Genomic DNA, 19,664 nt, shown 5'->3' with positions numbered 1-19,664 from the left:
AGTAATTAGAACATTTTAAAATTTTAAATTATCATCATTGATATTGTTAATTTCAAATTGTCCTTCAACAAGTAAAAACCAGGCATCGGGAGATTCTTGCCAAAATTGTGGTAATTTAATAAATTTAGTAGAAGAAACATTTGTAAAGTTATTTTGTGTTGAAGTATCTTGTGTTATATTAGAGATGTTGTTTTGTGTTGTATTAATGTTAGAATTTTGAGTTATATTGTGAGTCATTGTGTCATTTGTATAGTTGTTGTTTTGATTTTCCGAATTTGTAAAATTACGGGTTCGTATTGGTGAACGTAGAACCATATGAAAAAAAAAAAAAAATAATTTATTTAATAATTTGGGAAAAATTTTTCCCAAATTATTAAATAAATTATAAAATTAAAAAAATTGCTTCAAATAAATGTTTTCATACATTTAAAAAAAAGCAATATGGGCAATCCCCGATTATTAAAAATCAAAAAAAAAATATTTAAATGAAAAATTTGAAAATTAGAAAAATATTTAAGAATTTTTTTTTTGGAAAGGGAGTTAACAATTTAAATAAAATATTTAATTTTATATAAAAAATAAGTAAATTTAAATAATTTATATTAAAAATGTTAAAATATAAAAATAATCTTAAAATAAATTTGAAAGTTTAAAAGGTTTAAAATTTTAATTTAAATTATAATTGGAAAATTTGTAATATGATATTAAAATAAAAATTATACTTACATAAAATTAAATTAGTAAAAAAATATTAAAATTAATAAGTATTTGATTGATGATTGTAGAGATTTTGAGGGAATAAATGGCGTTTTTTGGACGTGATAACAATTAAATTGGCGGCCACCGTGGTGTGATGGTAGCGTGCTCCGCCTATCACACCGTATGCCCTGGGTTCAACTCCCGGGCAAAGCAACATCAAAATTTTAGAAATAAGATTTTTCAATTAGAAGAAAATTTTTCTAAGCGGGGTCGCCCCTCGGCAGTGTCTGGCAAGCGCTCCGATTGTATTTCTGCCATGAAAAGCTCTCAGTGAAAACTCATCTGCCTTGCAGATGCCGTTCGGAGTCGGCATAAAACATGTAGGTCCCGTCCGGCCAATTTGTAGGGAAAAATCAAGAGGAGCACGACGCAAATTGGAAGAGAAGCTCGGCCTTAGATCTCTTCGGAGGTTATCGCGCCTTACATGTATGTATGTATGTAACAATTAAATGCATTGCTGTTGCTGTTTATGCAATGGCTTTGTTGTTTTCTTTATAAATCTCATCAGTTTCATCGTGATGTCTTATACTTTAAATCCGTTCTTGTGTTTATTTTGCGTAAAATTGTTGTAATAGCTCTTGTTGTAGTGAATGGAAAACTTAACCATTGTTTTAAGCGTAGTATGTTGTCTTTTAGAGTTCTTTATTAATCAACGATTCGTAGAAAAATTTTATTTTTATTTATGTTGCAAAAAATTCATAGCATGTCTACTAGTAAATTTCTGCTATAAGTAGTTTATGTTTTTATTTGATTGTCCGCACTTATTTTTTGTTTTTGTTTCGTATATAGAATTTAAAGCGACTGTTATATGCAATTTGCACAAAATATTGTTTATTAATTGAAGTATATTTAAGTTTCATTCTTTTTTTTAAATCGATGTGTGATTTACAATTATGGTACTATGATTTTACTTTTTAATTTTTTTATTGTTTCTTTAAAAGTTTTAACAATTGGTTAAACTATTATGTTCATCAAATCTGCTAAAATTTGGTTACCGTTTTCGGTGTTTCCACACAGTCACATCTACGAATGTCTATGGACTTTCATTTATTTTCACAATAGTAAATGTTTTAGGTACTTTCAAAACGAAATACTTTTAAAGTTAATTATAGCTTCGTATTATAATCACTAAATTCATAATTTTTTGTTTCTGTTTTCAAGTGTTGATTCTCAAATAATTTTTGTTTTTTGTTGATGCCGAATGTATTTCCAAATTGGATTTTAAGTAAACAAACTGATAGCTGTTCGTTTAGTCTGTTTCGTACAACTATTTAAGTCGTTGTAAATATGACGGAGTAGTTACTTTAAAATTGCGAAATTTTTTGTTTAAAAATCATTTATCACAAGCACGAGGTATTATATATACAAGCACGGACAGATATAGATTCAGATAATAAATGCATTTTAATTAAAAATTAGCGAATGGAAATTTTCGTAATCATTACAGTCATTAATGAAATAAAATATTTGCGCAGGATCGTTGGTAGGATCGCCAATATATCAACATTCAAGTTGATATTTTAAAAAATCTTTTATTTTGGTTTGCAATATAAAATTTATTTTTGTTTATTTTTGAGTTTAAATATTTTCCAACTAATTAGAATTTTCTTTTTTTGAAGTTATTCAAAATTTTAAGTTAACACGAAAACTCAATTAAAATTATTTTAAAAATTAAAGTAAAGAGTACAAAGTAGTTAACACTATAAGCGCATACCAATGGGAAGAAAAGTGTATGTTATTGACAGTGTAAAACCGACTCAAAGGCGCCTCGAAAATGTGGCTCTATTCGACAGATAAGTTATATTCGAATTGGAGTGAATTGTCACAACGGCTATGTGAAGAGTTTAGCTGTATGCCAGACGAAGTTGACATACATTACAAAATGAGTCAAGCAGTGCGTAAAAGAAATGAAACACTATTAGAGTATTGTTTTCGTATGAGTGCATTAGGAAAGCGGTATGCTTTGAGTGAACCAGCAGTGCTGAAATATGCGAGAGAAGGGTTGAAGCATCGCGAGTTACAAATGGCTTTAGCAGTCCATCTGTTTAAAACGATGCGCGAATTTCATCAAGCGATCACTGATTATAGAAAAAACATTCCTACGCGTTCGGGTAAATACGAAAAGCCGGTTCAAAGTGAGAAGAGTGGTGGCGAAAGAAGCGACAAAAACAAACAAGTGATTTGTTTTAATTGCAACGAAAAGGGACATATATCTACCAAATGTCCACAACCACAACGTAGGCAAAGATGCATAGACTGTGATAAAGTGCATCCCAAAATTGAACCACAAAATTGTGGAAAGAAGAAAACAGTGGTGAGAAAAACGGATACACAGAGCGAAATTATGCACAATAACATTTTTGAGCAGAGTGTTTTAATCAACGGGAAGAAATGTATGACATTTATCGATACCAGGCCCGGCAGAACACTTTCATCCCGGGTCGGTAGTTGTCATTAGAATACGAACCAATGTTATTTCTACAAAAAACATAAAAAAATGACGTCGGAAAAAAGTCAACAATTTGTCACCCTGGCAATTGCAACTCGTTGGGAAAGAGCCAGAGTAGCAAAAATAGTTGTTTTTCAACTTAATGTGGAAAATATGGAAAAACTGTATTGAAACAATTATTTTGGCGTTGAGTGCTTTGCACCAGCTTACTATGACTACACTCATTTAAATGAATTTGTTCACATAAACAGAATTGATCAACGCGAAAATGAAAGCAAAGTAAAAATATGTGCAACTCTCATCTTTTTGAGTGCGTTGTTAATCAGCTGATGTGAATGAACGTATCTAATTGAAAATACTTGCATGTTTTAATTTTAATAACTTCGGCAGACAACATAATAATATAGTTTTAAATAATTCTCAACAAAAACAAATGATTTCCACTCTCATTTTAGCAAACACTTTTTTCATTTGCGATTTGTCAAAACTCACTTAACGACAAAGCAAACGCGAAGTTGTATGTAAATGGGCTATTAAAAATACTACAGTAGCAATTATTTTCGACGGAACATTTTATTATTTTTTCGATGCAGAAAATACACTCTTGAAAAAGCATTCAAATATACTGGATATCACGAAGATTCAATACTTTCAAAAAATGTTACTTACGCAATGCAAATACATTAGATCGTTTGGAATTTTGCGAAATAAACTTATTCAACAATGTTTCCAAATCAAGTTCATCAGTCCTGTCGTGGTAAACATGTAGGATAGCAATGTGATTAAGTCTATTCTGCAACATTGTTGATATCAAATATGTTTTGAGTCGACGAAAAACAGAAAAGCTCCGTTCATTTGAGCAAGATGACCGTGGTATTATCAGGAGCAAACGAACGTAACGCACATACTCCGAAATAAGCCCTCTAGTCATTCCAATTTTTGCAAGAAAAGTACAACTTCTCTCAAATTATACGCCTTTTCATTTTGCCTTTTCAGAAGTTGTAAAAACATATATCTGTCGCTCAGTAAACTTCCTTTGTCAAAATCGTGTTTATAAAATTGTACAATACTATCAATATTTGCGAATTGTTCCACAAATTTGAAAAATCGCGATGAATCATTTTCGAATCTACTTTTGAGCGACGCAATCAATTGGTCGAAAACTTCAAAGTATGATTTTCTTGTGGTGTTTTGAATTGCGAGACTTCAGCTGTACCTTTCCCAAGACGCTTTGGAAGTTTTCGTTGCCGTGGAATTTGAGGTTCGTTCAGTTCGAGGTCAGCAACTATTTGAACGTTTTTTTCCAAATATCTCCATATTAAGAATCACGAGAAGCATCAAGAACATCTGACACTGCTTCAATTTTTCGTATGATTCTATGACGCAGAAATTCGACTTTTGCAATTCCTTGTTCAAAATTTCCACGCCATCGAAAATTTCAATCATCATAATTAAATAAAACGCACACTCAAATGAATTCATGTAGTCGTAAAACCCTGACGCTTTCGCTGATAAGGCGCTGTCGATTTCCTTATCTACAGATCGGTTGTAGAAAAATTGCATTAACTCTGCATAGTTTGCCTTTATGACCTTCAGAGACTTTATTCTTACCACCCATCTGTAAAAAAAACAAAAAAAAAAAATATATATAAAAAAAATAAATATATATATATATATACCTCAATCATGATAAGATAAAATTTTGAATTTCTTTTCTATACCTAGTCGGACAATAGGCTGCAAGCGCGGGTAAATCATTGTGGCTCCTTTCCTCCGCACCAATCTGCAACTCCTTGAACTGTGCAACGCGTTTTGGCGAGTCTCTGACAAAATTCATCAGTTCTTTTATTGTCCCAATAAATTTTCTTGCGAGTAGAATTTTCTCGATTACGTCTTGAACAACTATATTCAAGTTATGTGCATTGCAAGGCTCGTGGTTCTGCTTCACGAATCTGTTTTTGCAACCCTGAAATCCTGCCTGAAACATTCGATGCCCAATCGTAACACTGACCCCTGAGTTTGCTGTTGCGGTATTTAGGTTAGGTTTGGTAGAATTGGCCATGAGGACCTCACATAGACTGATAGAGTCCGTAGTGTTACCGGAAGTTTGTTTTAACGATCAAACTGAAAAACCCTATCAAAAACCAGGACCTATGTTATAAAATAACTCCGTTCTCTTGGCAAATACTAGAAACTTCCTAGGACTTGAGCCACTTACTGCTTCTAGATCTGACAGCTGTATCACTCCTAATAGCTGGAGTCTTAGCCTGGCAAGTGCAGGGCACGAGCACAGAACGTGCTCCATCCGTTCCTCCTCCAACCCGCACTTTCTACATCTGCTATCACTTACCAAGCCTAATTTAAAGGCATGTGACGCCAGAAGGCAGTGTCCAGTCAGAATACCCGTCATGAGTCTACATACATACATACATGTAAGGCGCGATAACCTCCGAAGAGATCTAAGGCCGAGCTTCTCTTCCAATTTGCGTCGTGCTCCTCTTGATTTTTCCCTACAAATTGGCCGGACGGGACCTACATGTTTTTTATGCCGACTCCGAACGGCATCTGCAAGGCAGATGAGTTTTCACTGAGAGCTTTTCATGGCAGAAATACAATCGGAGCGCTTGCCAGACACTGCCGAGGGGCGACCCCGCTTAGAAAAATTTTCTTCTAACTGAAAAATCTTATTTCTAAAATTTTGATGTTGCTTTGCCCGGGAGTTGAACCCAGGGCATACGGCGTGATAGGCGGAGCACGCTACCATCACACCACGGTGGCCGCCTATGTCATGTGGCATGAGTCTACAGTCCTCTCTTTTTAATGATAGAAGCAACTGTGTTAGTCTAAGACCTACACATAATTTTCAACACTTTACAGCCCCGCGCTTGAACCCACGCCTTTCCCGCTTGGTCGATCATGTGCACCTCTCGCCTTCGCTTAATTTCGCCCAATCTAATTTGGACGTCTACGGAGCAAGCTTCAAGGGATGGGCCCTTTTTAGCTAGTTCGTCCGCTTTTTCATTCCCATCTATTCCCATATGACCTGGGACCCAATATAGATGTATGCTTCTCCCTGTCCCGATTCTCTCCAGAGACTGCTTACACTCTAACACGCATTTAGATGCTGTGCTATGCGAGATTATTGCCTTAATTGCTGCCTGACTGCCAATATAAAAGTTAGCACGGATGCAGCTTAAGCTATTGTCTTCCAGGGCTTCCACTGCTTTGGTTACGGCTAATATTTCCGCTTGGAAAACGCTACAGTAATCCGGCAGCCTGTAGGATCTGCTTATTTCCGGATCAGCGCAGTATACCGCAGACCCTACTCCTTCCACTACTTTGGAACCATCGGTGTACATATGTATCGCCTCGTCCGCCATTTGCGCACCCTTGCGCCAACCGTGCACCTCTATTCTGGCCTTAAGATCTCCCTCGAAGCGCAGATAGGGAATCAGGTAGTCTGTTCGTCTTGTGGTTGATGACGCTATACAACTATGGCCATATGGTCGGCACACAAGCTGCCCCGAAGCACCGAGCCTGGTTGCGTTCGTTAATTCTTTGTTCTTGGCTACCAGGTCTACAGGTAGAATGTGCAGAATGGCATACAGTTCAGCCCTCGGGGTTGTTTTCAAGGCCCCGTAATGCTAAGCATCGATAGTCTGCATACCGCCTCTAATTTTTTGAGGTATGTTGTTTTTTGTATGGCTTTCCACCAAACAAGAACTCCATATACAGAAAAGGGTTTACAATCGCTGTAAAAACCCAGTGAGAAAGAGAGGGCGATATGCCCCACGTGCACCCCAGCATTCTTTTACATGCATAGAGTGCCTTCTTGAACCTCACCTCCACGTTGAGCTTCCATGACAGCTTACTGTCTAGGATGATTCCTAGATATTTTGTGCAAGGTTTCTCCTGTAGGGTCACCCCTCCTATCTTAAGCCTTGTCCAATTTGGGACATTGTTCCTCTTTGTAGACAAGACCATATCTGTCTTCTCCGCATTGACTTTCAACCCAAAATTAGATGCCCATATATGAATATCCCGAAACTCCCGATCCATCAAAGAACTAATCGTTGGAAAATTGCAAGGTCATCTGCGTAAGCCGTGAGTTTTACGGGTCCCTCATCGAATTGCCTGAGCAGTTGGTTGATGACCAGCGTCCACAGCAGAGGTGATAGCACCCCTCCCTGCGGCGTTCGCCTGTCCTCTGATTTCGTGGCCTCGTACAATCCCCATTGTGATGTAATCTTTCTGCAATTTGACATGCAGCCGATCCATCTGATTAAGGCAGGATGTACTTTAATGTAATTAAGACCATCCATAATCCCCCATTTTCAACATTATTGAAAGACCCGGGAATGTCCAAGAAGACTCCTAGAGCATAATCCTTATAATCCAGGGATTTCTCTATGCTTATTACCACCCTATGCAATGCGGTGTCTACCGACTTGCCTTTGGTGTACGCATGCTGTGTTGTGGAAAGCAGCTTTCCATCCACGTTGGACTTTATGTACACATCTATCAGCCTCTCAAAGGATTTGAACAGAAATGATGTTAAGCTAATGGGTCTATAGTCTTTGGGATAACGTCACCGATCTTCCACGCCTATGGTAGAAAAGCTACACGATCAGTTCTCCAAGAGTGCGGTACATGATTCAGTCTTACGCACCCATCGAATATTATTTTAAGCCAATACACGACCGCCCTACTTGAGACTTGTAGCATGGCCGGGAATACGCCATCTGGACCCGGCGATTTAAACTTAGAAAACGTCTTCACTGCCCACTCGATCTTGATATCGGTCACCAAGCCCGGCACTACTAGCTCCGTGATCGAAGTGTGAGTGATGTCTGCTGGCTCTTCTAAACCGTTTCCGATGGGAAATGTGTATCGAGAAGCACCTCAAGGGATTCCTCACTATTACGTGACATTCCCCGTTCTCTTTATTTATTAGTCCTTGGACTATATTTCCTCTTGCTGGGACTATCTTCAACTGTGCTGTTTCGCCGGAGCACTCTATGTCCGTACAGAAACTTTTCCATGAGTTTCTCTTCGCCCTGGTAATTTCACGCTTGTAGATCCTCAGTAGATCCCTGTACTCGTCCCGACATGCTTCGCTTTCCGCGGTCTTTTCGAGCTTAAACATTTCTTTTATCTGTCTTCTTAGAAGACTCAGCTCATTGCTCTACTATGGCGGCTTTGCTTTTCCTCTGAATCTTTGTTATACGCAGTCATAAGCGTCCTTGTTAGGAATTCATTCGACTCCTCCAGTTCCTCTACATTAGCAACCTCTTTGGGTTGTCCCAATTTTGTTTCTACATGTTTCTGGAATTAAGTCCAGTTCGTTGACCTAGGGTTTCTAAAGGTTCCTCCTTCTCTACCCTCTTTAGGGGGATGCTGAAGCTGATATACGCATGGTCGGAGAAGGATGGTCTATCAAGAATCATCCAATCATACCTTGATATATCACGCTCGGAGCTCAATGTAATATCCAGAACATTGTTGGATGTTGGACCAATGTATGTAGGGACATTTTCCCTGTTGGCTATCTGCAAATTGGTTTGCAGGATGTAACAAAATAGAGATTCGCCTCTCTCGTTCGTATCTGCTCCTCCCCACGCATTGTGGTGCGCATTTGCATCTGCGCCTATGACAAACCGCCCTTTGCGCCCTTCCTCCTGTACTAGCCTTATGCACTCCATCGGTGGAACCTCCGCAGCATGGGCTATGTAGCAGGACGCCAGGATAAGTGCCTGCTTATTCTTTTGCTTAACGGCCACCGCTACGAGATCCTCGGTGGTGTAATTAGGCAGCATATATGAATGCAGCTGTTTCCTTACCTTTACTACAGCTCGCACCCGTCCTTCCGTTTGCGCGTAGTAAACGCCAAACCCGCGCGCGCTAAGTCCAGAAACCTTTCCTCCCGATGAGAGCCACGGCTCCTGGATCAGTGCCACATCAAACGAACCCTCCTCAAGGGTTACGAGGAGTTCGCTCGACGCCACTTTACTGTGTTGGAGGTTTATCTGTAGGACTCGCAGCACCATTCGGCTGTTTGTCCCCCTCCAGCACCTTCGTCTTGACGTCGTCGCCCTACCCTTGCCCTTTTGGTTTAGAGTATTCGAGGCCCCCTTCAGACTCTCGTGACTGTTGTGCCGGGTGTTCTTCTGTGCGAGTCTCAGCACCATTTAGCGGTAGTGGAAGATGTAGAATTGACCATCCTCGGTAGGCCGAGATACAGTAAGTACCTTCCAATCCTGTGTGGGAAGTTGCGGTAGTTGGTATTTGTCGAAAATTTGACTGACGAGGTTGGATAAGGTTGTTGCCATAAGTTGGGGCCATAAGTTGTAGAATTTCATGATGAAGCCATTTGTGACCATCCCTCTGCAGACAGGATTTCAATTCCACCACGTCTTCTGCGCGAGACTTCAAAAACGTCATGATTTTTTGTTTATTCTCAATTTTTATTACTTCTTTTTTATAGTGTTTATTTCCCTAACTCTACTCTTTATGTTCTCAATATTTCTAATTGGTTTTTACAGCTTACTTAAAATCATCCAGCTTGTTTATTTTGATTATGGATAAATTGACCAATGATTGTGCTGACAGTGGACATTTAAGGTTCATACTGAGTAAAATTTCAAAAGAACATGTATTTAATTTATGTCACCTAAATACTCGCAGTCTTACGGTTGAAAAATTAGATTATCTTTCTTATGTATTTGCTGAGCAAAATATTGATTTAATTTGCATCACTGAGACTTGGTTTAGATGTAGTGTTGATGATCGGTCATACGCGATTAATGACTATGTATTACTGCGAAATGACAGAAAAGGCAATATTCGTGGTGGTGGAGTTGCAATTTATTGCAGAGAGGTTTTAAACCCAAAGATAGTTTATTGTTCAGATGACGCAAGTGTGGTTGAATATATTTTCATTGAAATAGGTAACTCACGAACAAACTGCTTCGTAGCGTGTGTTTATAACCCGAGTAGGACTAACGATTTGGAAGATTTATTTAAGAAAATTTCTGAATTTACAGTTAAATACCAACATGTTGTCATCTGCGGAGATCTTAATGTTGATCTTCTTATTAACAATTCCCGTAGTAGCAGCATTCTTGGTAATTTTCAGGCTTATGACTTGAACATTGTTAACCAGTTCGCGACACGCTTTGCGCCAAATAGTAAACCTAGCATGCTATATCTTATATGCATTAACAATACCAAGTTTGTAAACGATGTTGACCAAATTCCTATGGAGGGTATCTCTGACCATGAAATAATTTTCCTATCCTATGGTTTAAAATTTAATGCAATAGAGCACGACATAGAATTGACGTACAGGGATTTCAATGGCATAGTGATATAAGCATTAAATGAAGAGGCCTCTCGTCTGGACTGGAGTGGATGTTTTTCATTTGCTCAGTTAGATGAAAAGTTTAAATATTTTAATAATCTTGTCCACTACCTCTTCTGTAGATTTGTACCTCTTAAAACCATTAGAGTTCGAAGTAATAAGAAGCCATGGTTTACAAGAGAAATTTTAAATCTTATAAAAAACGGGGTAGAGCATACAGGGAATGGTAGATATCTCAGAGTAAAAACCACTGGGAAGCTTACCGCCTTTTGCGTAACCAAGCTACCCTGTGCATTCGGAACGCCAAGATAGCATACCTAAACACAAAGTTTAATAATAATTTGCCCCCTAAAACGCTTTGGAAAAATCTTCCCTCGTTGGGAATATCTAATAACAGTAAAATTCAATTAAATTTTGATCCAAATGAAATGAACCAACATTTTTTGGGCAGTAGTTCTGATGGTAATACTAATGATAGTATCGATAATATGTCTTTCAGTGTAGGCAGTAGACCAAATATCAATGGCTTCGATTTCTCAGTGGTTACAGAGGCTGAAGTGTTAAACGCTATATTTGCTATTAAGTCGAATGCTGTAGGAATCGATGGAATTAGCATACGATTTATCAAACTGATCCTTCCTGTTGTTATTTCTCCGCTTACTCACATTTTCAATTTTTCTGTAACTAGCAGTAGTTTTCCTACTCAATGGAAAATATCCAATGTTGTCCCGGTCCCCAAAATTAAGTCTCCGAGTTCCTGCAATGAGTTTAGGCCGATAAGTCTGTTGCCTGCTTTATATGAGAAGTTATTGGCAACGCAAATAACTGAACATATAACTACGAATAATTTGCTATCGGACGTCCAGTCGGGATTCAGAAGAGGGCACAGCTGTGCGTCATCCGTGTTAAAGATTCTTGAAGATATACGTCCAGCCTATGACAATAATGAACTTACTGTGATAGTACTACTGGATTTCTCCAAAGCGTTTGATACGGTTGATTTCAAAATACTTCTTTTCAAGCTCGAAGCCTGCTATAATTTCAGCCCTTTTGCAATCAAGTTAATGCGAAGTTATCTCCACGAGCGATTTCAACAGGTTCAATGCGATAACCAAGCCTCTAGTCTAAAACCAATCACATCTGGTGTTCCACAGGGATCGATCCTAGGACCATTATTGTTTACACTCTTCATCAATGACATAGTAACTTGCTGCCACAATGCCTCTCTATACATTTATATGCAGACGATACCCAATTATACATGTCTCGACCTATCGGTCTTTCCGAAGACTTATTTGCTAGACTGAATGAAGACTTAAGACGTATAGCAAACTGGGCTAACCTAAATAAACTATCTCTCAATGCAGCTAAATCTAAGGCGATTGCGTTATACTAGGTTCAAACACACACCAAATTGGCAATTAATACTGTTTGGGCAATTTGTCATATAATAAATTGTAATAATAAATTGCCAATTTAAAAAAAGTTGCGTAATAAATTGTTTCAAACTGCAAATGCAACATTGTAAAGTGTGTTTATTGAGTATATTTAAACGTCAGTTACGCATGGCTAACCTATATGGTTGGCTCATCTCATCAGCTGATTATATGTCTTTCATTTCATTGGAGTTAGGGATTGTCAAAAGAAGATGGCAAAATCAAAATGAAACCAAAACATTAAACACATTTTCTTACAACACACAAAAATTTCAAAGTTTTATGTTTTCATTCCATTCCATTCACCTAATACCAACTCGCACATTTTGACAGTCTCAACAAAGATATGTTGTTACTGTAGAGATGAGCCAACCAGCTATCAATTTACTATTGTGTAAGCTAAATAGAGTTGTATGAACACCACTCAATTTAATTCGAAATAGCCTCAATTTATTTTTCTGTTTGAACATAGTATTAGCAAATACATCAAATGACGTAAACAACTTTCCTGATATTATTCTCAATGGAGATAAAATCATTTTTCATAATGTGGTAACTAATTTAGGTTATAAAATCAACTCTAAACTGACTTGTGTTGACCATATCAGCCTTGTGGTGAGGAAGATATATAATACCTTGCGTAATTTATATAGAACTGCCTATTTGTTACCACGAGACGCTAAGATGAAACTGGTCAAAGCTCTAATAATACCTCAAGTCTCGTATGGTGAACTATTATACGGTAACCTGGACTCAATGTCACTCAACAAATTGCAGCTGGCCTTTGACAATGTTGGCCTGTTTGTTTTTTCTAAAAAGAAATTTGATCACATATCTTCTTATGCAATGCAGATTCTTGGATGCGATATTTATAATTTCCTAAAAATGCGAAATCTCTGTTTTTTGCATAAGCTAATACACTCACAAAAGCCGCCGTACTTATTTAACAAACTAAGTTTCTGCCAATCTACACGGACTTTGAATCCATTAGTCCCGAATTTTAAGTACACAACGTCATTCAGAATGTTCTTTGTCAGTACAATCCGTCTATGGAACTCACTCCCATACGCAACTAAAGCTATTAGAAAAGCAAGATGTCTTAACCTACCTTTTAATTATATATCTTTATCCTTGTCACAAAAATTGTGAACTGAGGATGTTTAATTGTTAAAGAATACGTTTATTTTATTATCTTTTTAACTCTTGTATTTACGTTATATTATATTAGATTATATTATATTATATTACTCTACTTTTATTTTTGATAATGTGATACGATTGATGTACTATCTAAAAGACTATGTCTTACTTGTACAAAAAACTCAAATAAATGAAATGAAATGAAATAGGAGTTTTCGTCATTATTGTCTCCTCTCATAGGCAAGCCCTATTTCGCTAGTGATTTTAGCGTGCTGAATACTTTCAATAATGCTGTCCGGTTCTCCGTCATTTGTTTTGAGTGCGTTGCTGATATTTGTTGCACCACGCTAACTTTTGCAACGTTTCTTAATGCATCAGCGCAATTAAGATGAAGGGTACTCTTCGAATGAACTTTCAGCCGCTTTGATCCGAGCTTCCAATTTTAAAATCCCTCGTCGACCCAAGCTTTCTTCGATTGCATGGAACGAGTGTCAAAACTGATCTGCAAGTTGCGTTCGCATGCTCCTGTGCAGATAGTGCAGATTCCTTTATTTATTGTGTATGGGTATAGCTCCTGGCAACGTTTGAAGATTGCAGGAACCGACGAAATTCCCACATTCAGCTCTGATAAAAAAAAAAAAACCATTCAAACTGTTGTTGAATTTCTATATATTTTATCATAAATGTTTGATTTTATAATATTTTTCCTATATTTGTTATCCCTTTATTTTGTCGTTATATCATACTTATTTATCACAATTATTATTTTATTTCAGTTATATTTATTTCTCCCAGGTAGTGTAAGGAAAAATTTGTTTATTATTTGCTTTCAATTTAATATATATAACAGTAATATATAATAGTAATTTTATTGTTAATTTTTATTTTTATTTTCATAAGTGTTTTGCCCTACCTGGGTTTATAGTGTCACAATCGTCACAATGTATGGTTTCTGCTTCTTCACGTTCTTCGACTTGTCTGGACTTGTCTGAAGATGATGATAAGAATGCGGATTTTCCTCCTCTTGCTCCCTGATAGCATCATCCACGTTCGTGTCATTTTTTCTTTTCAAACGCACCACGAATCGAATTTTTTTTCTCTCACTTTTCACTTCAACTTTTTTTAATTTTTCGTTTATCACAATCCGAGCACAATCAAGCCGGCAAAAATTTTGGAGTCACTTGCACATTCACAGCATACGACAGCGAAATCACAATTCCCGTATTTACATACACATAACTGTTATATGCAGTGTTTAAAAAACTGCAGTCGAACTAGTAAAAGTCACTAAAATTTTGGCTTTCATTGACTTTGCTCTTCGTTAACTTTTTTAAATGAACAGTCGCTTGTGCTTGTGCTTCTGAGAAACACAACAGTCGCAGTTCTAGTAGGAACTCCGATAAGAGAAAAAACGAAATGCCAAATACAGTCGTGCCTTTTTGTATTTGACTTTTGACTTTACTTCGGCTTTGTCACTGCCCATAGTCGAAGTAAAATCAATGGTGTTGATTAAAAAGCACGAGTCAGAAAAAGCAACAGTTGCTATAAGCAGCAGGGTCTTACGAAAGCCAAAGTAACATCAAAAGTCAAATACAAAAAGGCACGACTGTCTTTGGCATTTCGTTTTATTTTTCGCTTATCGGGTTTAGCTCAGACTAGATCTGTGACTATTGTGTTTCTTAGAAGCGCAAGCACTAGCAAAATCAAATAAAGTTGCAGAAATTGCAGTTTTTAAACACTGGTTACATGTAGTAGAATACATGTATGCGTAGCAGAGAAAATAAACAAACTTCGAAGTTTACTCATGCGGAGCGCATACAAAGGGCGCTCTTTGACGTGGAAAAATTTGAAAAATTTTGTCAAATCCCGGGTGCGTAGTGCTATCCACCATACCCATATTATCTGCCGGCCCTGATCGATACAGATAGTGAATGTAGCATGATCAGAGGGACTGTAGCAAATAAGGTAAATTGCGAAATTGCGAAAAAGAAAAATGTGTATTAAAAATTAGTGGGTTTTGCGGAGGTGTTATTTACGCACATGCGATAATTCATGTTGATGTACAAATTAAAAATCTAAAACGATTAGTAACATTATATGTTGTTGACGATGAGCTCTTATCTGCAGATTTGTTATTAGGGCAAAACATTTTTAATAATATGCGTGCGGTTATTGTAGACGGGCGAATAATATTTGCGAGCGAAAATAAATTTAATATCGAAAATATCAAGTGCGGAATCGACAATTTAAGTGTAAAAATTGAACTAAGTAACTGATTTGTTGAATAGCTACGGATATGTTTTATCAACGAATATACGTGAGATGGATAAAACTGATTTGGTTGAAATTAAGTTAAATTTAGATATTAACTTTCCGATAGCGCAAAAGCCATTTAGGGTTCCCAAACCTAAAAAGCAAATCATAGCGTATTTGGTAAATGAAGTTTTAGCGGCTGACATTATAGGCAAATTAGGGTCGGAATATGCTAGTCCGATGAACTTAGTTAAAAAGAAAAATGGTAGTGAGCGATTGTGTGTTGATTTTAGGCGACTCAATCAGTACATGCGTAAAGAAGTTTTCCCAATGCCAAATATTGAGAGACAACTACAAAGTGCAAAAAGAAATACGTTTATTTCACGGTATTAGACTTAAATAGTGAGTATTGTCAAATACCAATTGCGAAAGACAGTCAATAGTACACCGTATTTGTAACTACGCCTTTCGGAAATAAAAACGCGCCGGTAGTATATCAGCGATTAATTGCTAAAATAAAAGAACGTGTCAAATGTGACGATATGATGAACTATGTATATGGATGACATTTTAATCGGTAGCCAAACGGTAAACGAGATGTATGAGAAATTGAATCGAGTACTAAGCGCTATTCGCGAAGCAAACGGTACGTTAAATATACAAAAATGTGAATTTTTGAAAAACACAATCCAGTTCTTTGGTCATGAGTTAACCGCGGACGGTATTGCACCTGATCGCGCGAAAACTTTATGCATACGAGATTATAAAACGCCAACAAACGTACCGGAAGCAAGGCAGTTTCTCGGGCTTAGTGGTTACTTTCGTAAATTCGCCCCGGGATACGCACAAATAGCTGCGCCGTTAAATCGACTTTTACGTAAAATCTAGCCATTTGTATGGGCGGAAAATCAACAAAACGCATTCAATAAACTTAAAGATATTTTAGTTTCCCGACCGGTTTTGACTGCATGTAGAACATCAAGTACATACTGACGCGAGTTCAATCGGGCTTGTGGGCGTGTTATTACACAAAGAAAATGAACATTGTAAACATGTCGAATATTATAGTTGGGCGACAACAGACGCGGAGAAAAATTTTCACAGCTACGAGCTTGAGACGCTAGCGGTAGTCGAAACCGTCGAAAGATTTCGGTATCACATTTGCGGGAAAGAAATAAAATTAATAAATTATTGTAGCGCAATAACGACAACAATGAAAAAAGGTGAACTGGTGCGCCGGGTCGCGCGGTGGTGGTTGTATATTAAGGATTATGATCTTGATATTGAGCATCGCAGTGGGCAGCGAATAGCGCGTGTATATGTGTTGAACCGTTCTCCTGCTGAAGAACCGTGCGAAATTGAAACCGCATCATTACGAACCGATAAACTCAAGATAGTTGAAGAAGATTGGCTGTATGGTATGAAATTGCAGGACGAAAGTATCAAAGAAGTCATCTATAAAATACAACGAGGCGATAAAGGCGCTACGAAAGAATTTGAATTAAAGGAGGGGAGATTGTTTAAGGTAGTCAACGGGAAATATGCTTGGGTAGTTCCAATGGCATTACGGTGGCAAGTTGTCCATAACGCACACGACAAAGCTGGACATTTAGGTCTAGAGAAAACGCTACAACGCATGGGTGAGGATAAGTGGTTTGATCGCATGAGAAACTACATTGTCAGACCTTGAGTCGTGCATCGAGTGCACATACAACAAAGTTCCAGGAGGTATGAAAGAGGGTGAGTTACACGTGGGCGAAGTGGAGCCCAAACCATTTAAAACGGTGCACGTAGATCACCTTGATCCATTTCCGAAGAGAGCAAGACGTAATGAACATATACTGGTTATAATCGACGCGTTTACACGATTCGTCATTATACGAGCTGTGAAAAGAACTGCGGCCAAACACGTAATCGAATTATTCAAAGACATCAGCAGTTTCGTGGGTATGCCTGAGCACATTATTTCCGATCGTGGAACTGCGTATACTTCCAAAGAGTTTGAACCTTTGTTTAAACTAAAGTGCGAGTGTTCATTTATTTAAATCGGATAAACCAAAGCTTGTTTCCAAGCCCCTTTCACTATTGCATACTCAAATGAACTTGTATGTAGAAATTATACCGTACATGCAAGACACGCACATTGTTTTTACAACAACTCGTTAAAAAGAAATAAAAAAGAAAAAAAATCAAAAAGTTATCAAAAGGATTTTAAGGTTGTTCTCTGCAACTTGCTTTCCAGATCTTTTAAAAACAGGGCTCAATTTACAATCTCTTACATTTAAAGTTTTTGTAAGATGTCACAATTAAATTAACAGTGTTATAACAAAGAGAAAAGCTGAAGATCTAAGAACGACTGCATATAAGACTTTCCCTCGGCATTCACAAAATCGAAAGTTACGGGTAAAGACGGTTTTTCGTACCGTTGGACATTTACGATCTAAACACATGTAACCAGATCGACCACGTTATGATAGATGCCTCACATCGCAGCCAAAATACGCGTCCGCCTCTGGGCGGCTGACAGCAAAAAAAAAGGATTGGTAGAGGTCGAAAGGCAGCACTGCAGGAGCAGTGAAAGCCCCCGGCGCGTTATGGGGTAAATGGGAAAAAGTTGTTTCAGTATCAAATTTCTTTGCAACAGTTAAAATTCAAAACTAAATATTGAAAAAAATCATATTGCGTTTTTTTTACGCGAGTTGGAAAGGAAGGAAAAAGCAGATGCTGGAGCTGTTGGAAACTAAACGAGGTACGATTTTTTTTTAATTTGATGTTTTAGAAATTTTATTCAAGCTGCAGAACTCAACCACTCTGGCACAATATTCTATGAAAGCATACAGAAGCTGAAATGATGGGTTTGATGGTGAATGAGCACAAAACGAAGTACCTGCTGCCATCAAGAAAAGAGTTAGCATCTTGGTCCTGGCAACAACGCCACAGGTGGCAGTCATAACTATGAAATAGTAAAAAAAATTGCAACCAGCATTAACACAAACAAGAACATCAGCGAGCTATGAATCACTCTTGCCAACAAATGCTGGTTTTTACTAAGAAGGCAATTGAAAAGTTAATTCCTCTCTCGGCAAACGAAGATCATGTTCTGCAAGTTACTTATTGTACCTTATTGTACCCGTCTGGTGGGTTAGACGTCTTTGGGTGTGTTTTTGAGAATTTTTTTTGGAAATATTTACGGACCCTTACATTTTGGCGACGGCGAGTACCGAAGAAGATTTATTGATGAGCTGTACGAGCTTTACGCAGATATCAACATAGTCCAGTGAAATAAAACACAGCGGCTACCCTAGCAAAGCCATGGTATGCGAATGATAGATGATGCTTCGGCCAAGAAAGTGTTCTTATCGGAACCCGCCTACGGAAGGAGAGGATGACGGTGGCCCCAATTTCGCTGGGATTCCAGGCGGAAGACGATTTGAATTCCCTTGGTGTTACCAATTGACGCCAGTTAGCTCAACGGAAAAATGACTGACAATTCGACGACAAAACGGCTAACCGCTAATAAGCCTGGTAAGTAACGGCACTGTAGTAAGAATGTAACTATAACATATTTAGGACAACCAAGTTTATTCAATTCAGTTTAATGACTGTTCAATTTTACATTTAGATAAAAATGAACACAAACTTATACTCAAAATTACTTTTTCAGTACAAAATAGTGAGATAATTAATATAAAGGGTTATAAGTAGAAATGAGAACAGGGCTGCCAACGACTAAGCAATTGTACAATGACCATTATTGTGATGGTTATGAATTTTATCAAAGCGACTCAGATATGTTTACTTGGCCCATTTTTGTCTAGGGATAGAATAATGTTTTGCAAATTAATATGTCTGTAACTTATTTCCCATAGCGGGTAAATATACTTAGAATATACCGGTAAGAGGCGTCCTAAATACCCAATTGATTCAAGGGATTGTGTAGCTCCACCCTTTCAAGGGCTTCTAGCGGAAGTTACCCGTAAGGAATCCTGTTTATTTAGCAAGCGAATATCTGGCGAACCCAATTTCCTCATGTTGTTGTTGTAGCAGTGTTTCGCCCCATCCAATAGGTGCGACCAATCACAAACTGTCATCAATGTCCTCTAACGGGAGCCCAAGGAAACTTGCTGCTTCAACAGGGGTGGACCATAATGAGAGGGGTGTTTGAGGCGTTGGTCCCACAATACAGTTGAAGAGATGGTTGGTGTCATGTGGGGACACATTACAAGCAGGGCATACATTTTGTATGTCGGGGCTGATTCTGAATAGG

At 37.7% G+C, this 19,664-nt stretch overlaps 1 protein-coding gene across 6 annotated transcripts in view; it reads left to right on the top strand.

Annotated features, from left to right (window-relative positions):
• LOC137240117 (neurotrimin-like) overlaps window positions 1–19,664 on the top strand; it is a 2,444,277-nt gene that overhangs the window by 434,886 nt on the left and 1,989,727 nt on the right. The window lies entirely within an intron of this gene.

Source organism: Eurosta solidaginis, chromosome 2, assembly GCF_040869045.1.
Source record: "Eurosta solidaginis isolate ZX-2024a chromosome 2, ASM4086904v1, whole genome shotgun sequence".
In the NCBI taxonomy this organism is placed as follows: Eukaryota; Metazoa; Arthropoda; class Insecta; order Diptera; family Tephritidae; genus Eurosta; species Eurosta solidaginis.
This window is presented reverse-complemented; position numbering and strand designations above follow the sequence as displayed.